The 10,132-nt window shown below is 36.1% G+C and overlaps 1 long non-coding RNA gene across 1 annotated transcript; it reads right to left on the reverse strand.

The window, feature by feature from the left end:
* Positions 1 to 7,516: 7,516 nt before the first annotated feature.
* LOC107789727 (uncharacterized) lies at positions 7,517 to 9,773 on the reverse strand. Its single transcript, XR_012703052.1, has 2 exons — positions 9,628 to 9,773; positions 7,517 to 8,586 (listed from the first exon to the last, which is right to left on the reverse strand). It is a non-coding gene; the product is annotated as an uncharacterized LOC107789727 (long non-coding RNA).
* Positions 9,774 to 10,132: the final 359 nt, after the last annotated feature.

Consider the following 10,132-nt stretch of genomic DNA (forward strand, 5'->3'; position numbering starts at 1 on the left):
AACATAGAGTTTGTCATCATCAAAAAGGGGGAATTTATTGTCTTGAGTAAGTTTTGTTTTGTTGATTGATAAAGGAACACATGCAATGAACCGGGTCCATACATAACATACACATGGCATGGGCAGATTCAAGCACAAGGCATGCACATAAAGGGGATAAACAAAAGTGGTTATATCTGATATCTCCTAAATGAAAAAGGTTGCATAATTGATAAGAAGCAGGAATCCGTACTTGAAGAGAACTCTATCCAAGATAAGGGAGGAGCAGAAGTTGTAGATAACTAGAACTCTTCCACCATGGAAGAGTATAGCATTAAAACTCTAGTTGATCTCATTCTACTAACTCTATATATTTCAGGATGTTCTCTTTTACAGACACACACAAACGCTGAAGTTAAACAAGAGTTGAGAGCAAAATAGCAAGGTATTTTGCAAGCAATTCATGTGTGATTCAAGTGTGTGAACGTGAAGCTACATGAACCAGATAGAAGAACTAGTTCCAAGTGTCTGTATTTTATTCTAGTTTTATTGTAGTAGGGCTTTTAAGTTGTACCTTTCAGCTTTCTTAGAAGCAAATTGTACTAGGTACTTGAGTTGTATTATTTAAATTAGAGTTAACTTGAAGTAGTCGCAACAGCCTGTGGCGTATTGCTACAAAGGTTAGAGTTAATTCTTAGGTTTACAAAAGGTTATAAACTCAAGTTATATCTTTCAAGTTAGAGTTAACTTGAAGTAGTCACAACAACCTATGACGTGTTGTTGCAAGGGTTAGAGTTAATCCTTAGGTTTGCAAAAGTTATTAAACTTTGTTGTTGACTCAGAGTTGTAGTGAAGTGTTTGGGAAAATTCTACTGGGTAGTAGGTCGTAATTATTTTTACCTTTTGAGCCGGGTATTTTTCACGTAAAATTTCCTTGTATTTTTTACTTTCTGCATTATTTATTTTACAACTATAGTGTAAGGAATGTATAGAAGAACCAGGTCCTTTGATAATTAAGTGCACGCAAAAATTGAGCACGACACAAATCACCCCCTCCCCCTTCTTGTGTGGTATTGAGGTACAAAACATCACTCATTTATGTGGATGATTTATTGATAAGTGGGAGCAGCACTGAAATGGAAAATGAAGCCAAAGAAACAATACAGGACTGTTTGATCATGATTAAAAATCTATTGGTGAGATGAGATACTTTAGGAATTGAAGTGGTTAGATAACATGAAGGCATAGTGTTATGTCAAATGAAATATGCCTTAGAACTGGTTTCTAAAATGGATATACCGGTGGAAAATCAGCATATACAACCATTGAAGGTGAATCAGAAACTCATTTCAGTGGAACTTAATTAATTAACGAAGGCTGATGAAGATGAATTATTTAGATGATCTAGGGATTTTTTTCGAAACAATTAGGATAGTACATGAGGGGTACTTCCCCAATTAAATTTAGCATATATTTGGTTTTTTATACCTAATTTAGTTTATTTTGTATATAATTTAAAACTTCGTTTCACCTATTAACGAGTTATTAGGAAGATCTATGTTAGAAACTAATCTGAGAGTGATATTCATGTTTATTATTACAAATTTAAATTAGGTGAATTAAAATGAAAAATTAGAAACTCTAATGTTGAGGTTTTTAAAAGCTTGAAACTAAACTAAAAAATGAGTTTTATGATTTATCATAATTTTTGACAAACTGCTGATTGAGGTTCGTTGGAGATGCCATTTGTAACTTGTGGTCAAAATTTGAAACTATTTAGTAAATATTTGAGTTGTTTGGTAATGTTTTTCGTAAGTTGAAGTTCGTAGGAATCCAATTTTTGTATACAACATTATAATTAGGTGCAATGCATTGTGTTGGATGTACTTCTATACCAATCTCTCTTTTTATTGCATATGTAGTTCAAACATTAAGTTAGTGATGCATGAACCTAAAGGTCACACCTAGAAAGCAATTACGACCTTAACATATATATAATTACAAGGAGCAGCAGGAGTTGGGATACTGCTTTCAACTAGTTAAGAATAATATGAAACAGGCATGCTTCCTTGATTCAGATTGGGATCATATCAATCATCAGGACATGATTCAGATTGGGGATCATGTCCAAGCACTAGCTAGGTCATCAGTGTCTGGTTATATGTTGAAATTGGGGGATAGTTCATAAAGGTCAAGGAAGTATAACAGAGTTACTATAAGTCTAGCAGAAGCTGGATGATCTGGACAACAAATTGCGATTTCAGATGTGATTTGGATAACATGTTTTGCTAAAGGAGTTAATGTGGCAGTCAAGGAGGCAGTTAACTTACTTTGTAATATCAGAACAACTAGTAGTCAAATTACCAAAAACTCAGTTTATCATGAGAGAACCAAATTGTTAGAATGAACACTACGGCAGCCATTGATGAGGTAGAAGCTCGAGGAAGGAGAAGAAGAAGTTGACAGTTAAGAGAGGGTGATAGAAATAGTCGAAGAGAGAGAGATATTTTTATATTTTTTATTTTCTGTTATGTATCAAATGAGTAATACACACATATATATAATTACACTCTAAACAGACTACTAACCGATTTTACTTCTACTATGCTAACTGACAACTAAATTTACTAACTAACATTTCTTCTAGAAGGGTACTACTATAATTACATTTTGTATAACTATGTATTTCAACACTCCCCTTCAAGTTGTAAATGAAAAATATTTTTCATTCCCAACTTGTACAAGAGAAATGTGTGATGCTGGTGCCCCAATGCTTTTGTCAAAGTATCTGCAGGTTCACACTGAGTAGCAATATGAGCTGTTCTGATGATTCCTTTCTGAATTTTTTTTCTAATGAAATGGCAGTCTATTTCTATGTGTTTTGTTCTCTCGTGATACATAGGATTGATTGCAATCTGCAATGTAGCCTTGTTATTACAGTTCAACTCCATAGGCAACCTTAGATTCACTTGTAATTCCTTTAGCAGACCTTTCAACCAAACTAACTCAGCTACTGTATTTGCCATATTTCTGTACTCTACTGCTGCATAGCTTCTTGAGATAGTGTTTTGCTTCTTAGCCTTCCAGAAAATGAGTGAGTTTCCTAGTTTAATGCAGTACCTTGTCACTGACTTTCTTGACATAGAGCATGAAGCCCAATCAGAATCACAAAAGGCATATATTTGTTCTTCACTCTTTCTTAACATTAGCAATTCCAAAGTTGGTTGCTTCTTAATGTACCTTACAACATGCAATGCTGCTCCATAGTATGATCCTTTGGGTGCATACATAAACTGGCTGAGGCACTGAACTGCATATGAAATATCTGGCCTGGTAATTGCGAGGTATAATAGGTTCCCTATTAATCTCTGATAACTCCCCTTTATCTACTAATGCCTCATTATGATTACATGAATTGATGCACCTATCAAACTCTATACTTGTGAGCTTCAGATTCTGTTCCATGGGTGTGTCTTTTGGTCTGGAGCTTGCTAAGCCTATTTCTGAGATCATCACAAGTGCATACTTCCTTTGTGACATTAGTATTCCTTCCTTTGATCTACCAAATTCAATTCCTAGGAAGTATCTTAGTTCTCCAAGGTCCTTCAGTTTGAAGTTCTGCTGAAGTGATGCTTTAGCTTGGTGAATTTCTGTTAAATCATTCCCTATTATCAGGATGTCATCTACATACACAAGCACTCAAACAAACTTGTCTTTGACCAATATGGTGAACAAGGAATAGTCATGTTTCCTTTGTTTAAAACCAACAGTTGTAAGGGCTTGTGTGAGTTTGAGATTCCACTGCCTAGAAGCTTGTTTCAACCCATAGAGGGATTTGAATAGTCTGCACACTTTGGACTCCCCCTTGCTACCAAATCCCTGAGGTAAGGTCATGTAAACCTCTTCATCAAGGTCTTCATTTAGGAAGGCATTGTGCACATCCATTTGGAAGATGTACCAATACTTTAGTGCAACAGTAGCTACAACAATTCTAACAGTGGTGAGTTTTGCTACAGGTAAAAAAGTATCATGGAAGTCTAGCCCTTCCTGTTGTATGTAGCTCTTAGCAACTAGTCTTTCTTTAAACCTTTCCACCGATCCATCAGCATTGTACTTAATCTTATATACCCATTTACACCTAATGAGAACTTTACCAGCAGGTAGATCTACCACTTCCCAAGTATGATTCTCCTATAGAGACTCAATCTCAAGTTTCATTGCTTGAACCCATCTATTATCCTTGGTTGCTTGAGAAAAAGTGGATGGTTAAGAATTAGTAGAGAATGAGGCAAGGAAAGATTGATAGTGTGGAGGTAGATGAGCATAGGATACAAAGTGTTGAATAGGATAGTTGGTGCAATTGAAGGTGGAAGGCAATGGTGGATGGACATAGTCTGTCAACCAAATAGAAAGTTTGGTAGTTCTTCCTGACCTTCTAATAGGAGATGGACTAGAATGAGTGATAGGAGGAGAGGCAGAGGTTGAAGGGGAGGAAATAGCAGCAGTTGCAGTGGATTGTTGTATAGAAGGATCAGCAGATTTATCAGAGGAAGAAGATATAAGAGAAGTATCAGAAGTGTCAATAGGTAGGAAAGCTTGTTGAGGTGAGTGATCAAGTAAGACAATGGTAGGAAAGTCTGTGGATGGTGAGGAATTCAAGTCTACAGCTGCAAGAAATTGGCTTTTAGGAAACTTGAAAGGGAAGACATGTTCTTGAAAGACAACATCTCTGCTGAGAAAGAACTTGCTAGATTCAATGTCATATAGTCTGTAGCCTTTCTGTGTAGATGAGTAACCTCATGAAGATGGCAGGAATGGATTTAGGGGTAAACTTATCATTAAAGTTAGATTTTGTAGCATAATAAACGCACCCAAGAGTTCTCATATGGTCAAGTTTGGGTGGTTGACCATGAAATACTTCATAAGGTGATTGGCCTTTTAATGTTGGACTGGGTAATCTATTATGATGTATGTGGCTGTTAAAATGCAATCACCCCAGAACTTTAATGGTATATGAGCTTGAAACCTTAATGCTCTTCCTATTTCAAGGATATGCCTGTATTTTCTTTTCACCACCTCATTTTGTTATGGGGTGTGGACACAGCTACTTTGGTGGACAATACCTTTGGATTTAAATAAGGTAGAGTATAGAGAATTAAAAAATTCATGCCCATTATCAGACTTGAAAACTTTAACAGAAGCAGAAAATTAATTGTGTATTAACTGCAGAAAGTAAAGAAATACAACATAGACATCACTTTTCAATCTTAGCAGGAATGTCCAGGTCATTCTGGAGTAATCATCAACAAGAATATGGAAGTATCTAAAATCATTGTAAGTGGACACTCTATATGAACCCCATACATCCATATGTACAAGACTAAATGGTGAAGCTACCCTAGATACACTACTAGGAAATGGTAATCTGACTTGTTTGGCTAATGGAAAGATAGGACAAACATTATTGGGTGACTTAGACACATGACCATTTATTGTAAAAATATTTTGTAAAACAACAACTGGGGCATGACCAGTCTTTGATTCCACAAGCCATCAGGATGATTTTGCACTGAAGAAGACATACATTTGGAGGAGAAGGCAGCAACATGTGTGAATGGATTAAGGATGTACATGCCACCTCTGAGTCTACCAATCCCCTTCACCATACCACTGAAGAGGTCCTAAAACAGGCATAAATCAGGATAAAAGTTAACTGAGCATTGCAATTCTCTGGTGTATTTAGAAATAGAGAGGAGATTATACTTAAAGTCATGCACATATTACACATTATGTAGAGTTTGTGTGGGAAGTATAGAGCAAGATCCAGTGTGAGTGATTCTAGTATTGTTTCCATTAGGCAATTGAACACAATTGGGTTTGTAATCTGGTACACTCTTGGGATTTTACAATAAGTTCAAAGATAAGGCCATGTGATTTGAAGCTCCAGAGTCAACAATCCAGAAACCTTGAGTAGTATTAGATATACCTGCCATGTTTGCTTTCTCAGTTGGCTCATTCTCTTTTCTCAGTAATTTGAGAATTTGTCGGTACTTCTCTGAGGTCAACACTGGTACTGTTGGCGTTATTATGATGTTCAAATTTCAAGTTGCATCTCCTTTTATCGTTCTTGCTCACATTGTGAGTTGTAGGCATTTAGTTCTGGTTCTCAAATCCACCTCTTCTTCTGCTGCCAAACCTAAAATTATAGGGGTATCCAATTTGCTTGTAACCATTTTTCCTCTTATGTCCCTTCATGTGACAATAGTCACAGTATAGATTAGTGTTTCTCTTAGGCCTCTTGTTGGTTGCATTAGCTGCAGCTAGGGCACTACTGGCACCTTCCATAGGTCCACTCCCTAGAATTCCACCCTGTGACATTGAAGTCCCAGTCATTCTCTGGCTTTCTTCATGTATGATCATAGAGTATGCCTGATCAAGTGTGAGAGTGGGATTCATCATTAAAATTTGACTCCTTTGAGGTGCGTTTGTGTCATTTAATCCCATCAGGAACTTCATCAGCTTCTATTGGCGTAGGAAATCAACAAACAACCTAGACCTCACACAATTACAACCAGGGAATGATATAATTGACTCGAATTCAGCCTACAGATCATTCAATTTTGAGTAATATATCGACACACTGGAAATTCCCTGCGTTAGACTACTAATATCTCTGTTCATATGATAAAATTTTGTTGCATTTACCTTGTCAAAACGCTCTTTGAAAGCTTCCCACATCTTTTATGCATTAGAGGAATACACTATTCCTTTCCTTAATTCCTGTGCTACAGAGCTCATTATCCATGATTGAACAATGGCATTGCACCTCTCCTGCTGGTGCAATTGAAAGTTATCACTCTAACATATGATCTATCTATAAAACTAATTTTGTTCTTTACAAGCAGCGACATCTTCATCGATCTACTCCACTCCAAGTAATATTCCGTTCCAACCAGCAATTGTGGAACTAGTGCAACACCTGGTGTATCAGAAAAATGCACATAGAGAGGATCATTGCAATCAATCAGTTGCGAGCTTGCATGTGAGGTTCATGTTATGTTCTGAGGCGTATCAATTGTCATTTCTAGGTATTAGTAAGAATTTAGTACGAAATTCAGTAACAGAAAAAATTAGAATGAAAATTGGGGAAATCGAATCTGAGGAGAAAAATATCAGATCTGAGCTTTCTACAAGATTACTGCCACCGGTCGTTGTTAGTCTATCTCTGATACCATGTTAACATGAACATTACGGCAGCAATTAATGAGGTAGAAGCTCGAGGAAGGAGAAGAAGAAGTTGACAGCTAAGAGAGGGTGAGAAAAGCAGTCAAAGAGAGATATTTTTACAATTTTTGTTTTCTATTATGTATCAAATGAGTAATACACACACATATATAATTACACTCTAAGCAGACTACTAACCAACTTTACTTCACTGTGCTAACTGGCAACTAACTTTACTAACTAACATTTCTTCTAGAAGGGTGTTGGTGAAAATACAATTAAAGTTGAAAAATAAAATGAAGAAAATAAAATATCTTCAGGCTGAGGCGCATATCTCGCTCTCTTTAAGGAGATTCAAGCCCACTGTAGCAGAGTCTTCACTGGTCCAGCGATAATTCTCTTGACTTGTCTCCCCCAAGATACAACAGCCCAATCACGTTCGAGTCGTATGACTCGAACAAACTCTGGACAAGTAGTTGAGTCCAAAGCTCCACCAAAATGAATACCTTCTTTCAGCAAATGTAAAAGCTCTCTTCTTCTTTTTTCACAACTTTAACCTCACTTTATTGAAACACTCTACAATTATTTTTCACACCACAATATAGAAGAAAGACTCCTATTTATAGGTGTAGGATTTCTTCCTTGAATTAAATTGGAAGAAAATAGGGTAATAAGTTATGAAATCATGGAGAACATGGTATAATGGTTAATTTATTATGTAATTAGTGGTAGAACATGGGAGAAGAGTTACAAAAGAGTTATGGCCACTTTTACATTATGGAGTAGTGGGAGTTATGACATATTTTATTTTAATAATAAAATGCTATTATACTACCAAAGGGTACTACTATAATTACATGCTGTACAACTATGTATTTCAACACAAATACATATATAGAACAAGTCTTTATCTTTTCTTTATCTTTGGCACAACAAGTAGACACCAGCTGGTTGCTACGACTACTCTTTGGCCTTGATAGTTTCGACCACCTCTTGCTGGTTTATTTCCTGCTAGATTTTCGCATTAGGTTTTGTGCAGTAATGTTCAAAAAGACAAAAATACTGTTCTCGTTTAGTATTATGTAAAGAAGGGAGAAAACTAACTTGCATATGTGGACAAACAGTATACTGCTTGAAGCCACAATATTGTTGAATAGCAGTAAAAACTTGTTTATTCACATGCTCGGCTCTATACCAGCAAACGCAATTTTTGGTAGGGTAAAGACTGAAGGGGTATGACTTGCAGCATTCGGTTATACAGCTTCTATTTGGGTACAACACGCATTTGAAAATCTCATAGCAACCATCATAATTCTCGCTGGGTACAGATAGTGTCCATGGCGATGTGCTACTGTTGCTCGCATCTGCTAATTTCACTTGCTGCTGCTTTACATGTCCATACCAAGTTTTTTAGGAAAAAACTTATCCACATTCAAACATATACGATCAAGTTACTAAATGCATAATAGAATGTATTTGTACGCATGTTTCTTTCACTTTTTTCGGAAAAAAAGAAGAGAGAGAACAAAATATAAAACACATAGGAGGATTAAACCAAAACCCCTATGAGTTGGTAGATCTTGGGAAATATGAGGGCGGGAAAAATCAATTCTTTCTACATTGATAGACTAGGTCCAACACACTAAATTCCTACAAAAATATATCTTTGAATCTAGTAAAGATTGCTCTTTGATTGCACTATTCTTCCGTGGCCGAATATTCCAGTTCTAAATACTTTCACTTGACGATATAATATATTCTCACCTCCCAAGCAGAAGTGAATGAAAATTTTGGAGAGAGTACATATAAAAGTCGATAAGTGCCTAAGTTAAAGGGCAAAATAAGTAACTATGTTGGTGGAAGGTAAAAATTACCCGATCAAATAGTCAAGCTGACCGCCAGAAAATTAGGATTCTTATTTGAATCTATCACTTAACTGAACTAAGTTAACATGATTTGGGGAAAACAAGTGCAAATAAGTATTTTCCGTTTACATTTGCTATAGAACTTTTAAAAGTAATTCTGTAATTGAACTTTTAGAACAACGAGTCCAATTACAACTTTCTTTTAGTTTACCAATAATAGAAGGAAATCATGTACCCAAAAAAAAATTAATTGAAGCAAATTTCCCAAGCTTAATTTTTTTACCTTTTTTTCTCCAACAAAACGATAAACGGGAGGAAAATGGAGTGAGTTGCTCACTCATCAAATTTCATGCATCGATTGTTTTAATTCACTTTAGTTTTAGCAGTTTTATATAAGAGAAGAAAAATAATCAATATTGTTTAGTTTTAAAGGAAGGAACAATATTTTGTGTTTGAGGCATATAACAAGGAAAGAACGAAACATTACAACACACTGAAAAAGAAAAGAAACTTTATACAGTAACAAAATTAGGAGTAACTAATTATATCATGAGTTTACCTCTTCTGCCGTAGCTGACCCGTGATTGCAAAGTACAACTGCAGCCACCATCAAGCTGAGCAGCACCAACCCTCTCCTCATTTTCGCCGTCTCCTTCTTAATTTTCTATCAAAGTTTGTGTTAAAATGTATACTATAGCTAGCTAATACCCCCACCATTATTACAACTTGACATATTATATATTAATTTATATAAGCATGCGTAGAAATTGTGTTAGGAAAATAATGCTTATGATTAATTCAAAAGTTCATAAACAGGAAATGGCGCGTTTCCCTATTTCAGAGATCTGTATATATCTTCCTTGAATTCCGTAGGCCAAGGAAGTGCACATAAGTAGGGGTATCTATGGCTGTCCAACAGGACGGGACGATATTTAGCCGGGACGGGACGAAACGGTAGGTCCATCTCATCCCGTCCCGCTAACAAACGGGATGGGACGGAACGGGACGGGACGGGTTCGTGGGCCTTAAGTGTCGTTTTAAAAAAAAAATTACTTAATCATTGA

The sequence above is a fragment of the Nicotiana tabacum genome, chromosome 19 (genome assembly GCF_000715075.1).
Source record: "Nicotiana tabacum cultivar K326 chromosome 19, ASM71507v2, whole genome shotgun sequence".
In the NCBI taxonomy this organism is placed as follows: domain Eukaryota; kingdom Viridiplantae; phylum Streptophyta; class Magnoliopsida; order Solanales; family Solanaceae; genus Nicotiana; species Nicotiana tabacum.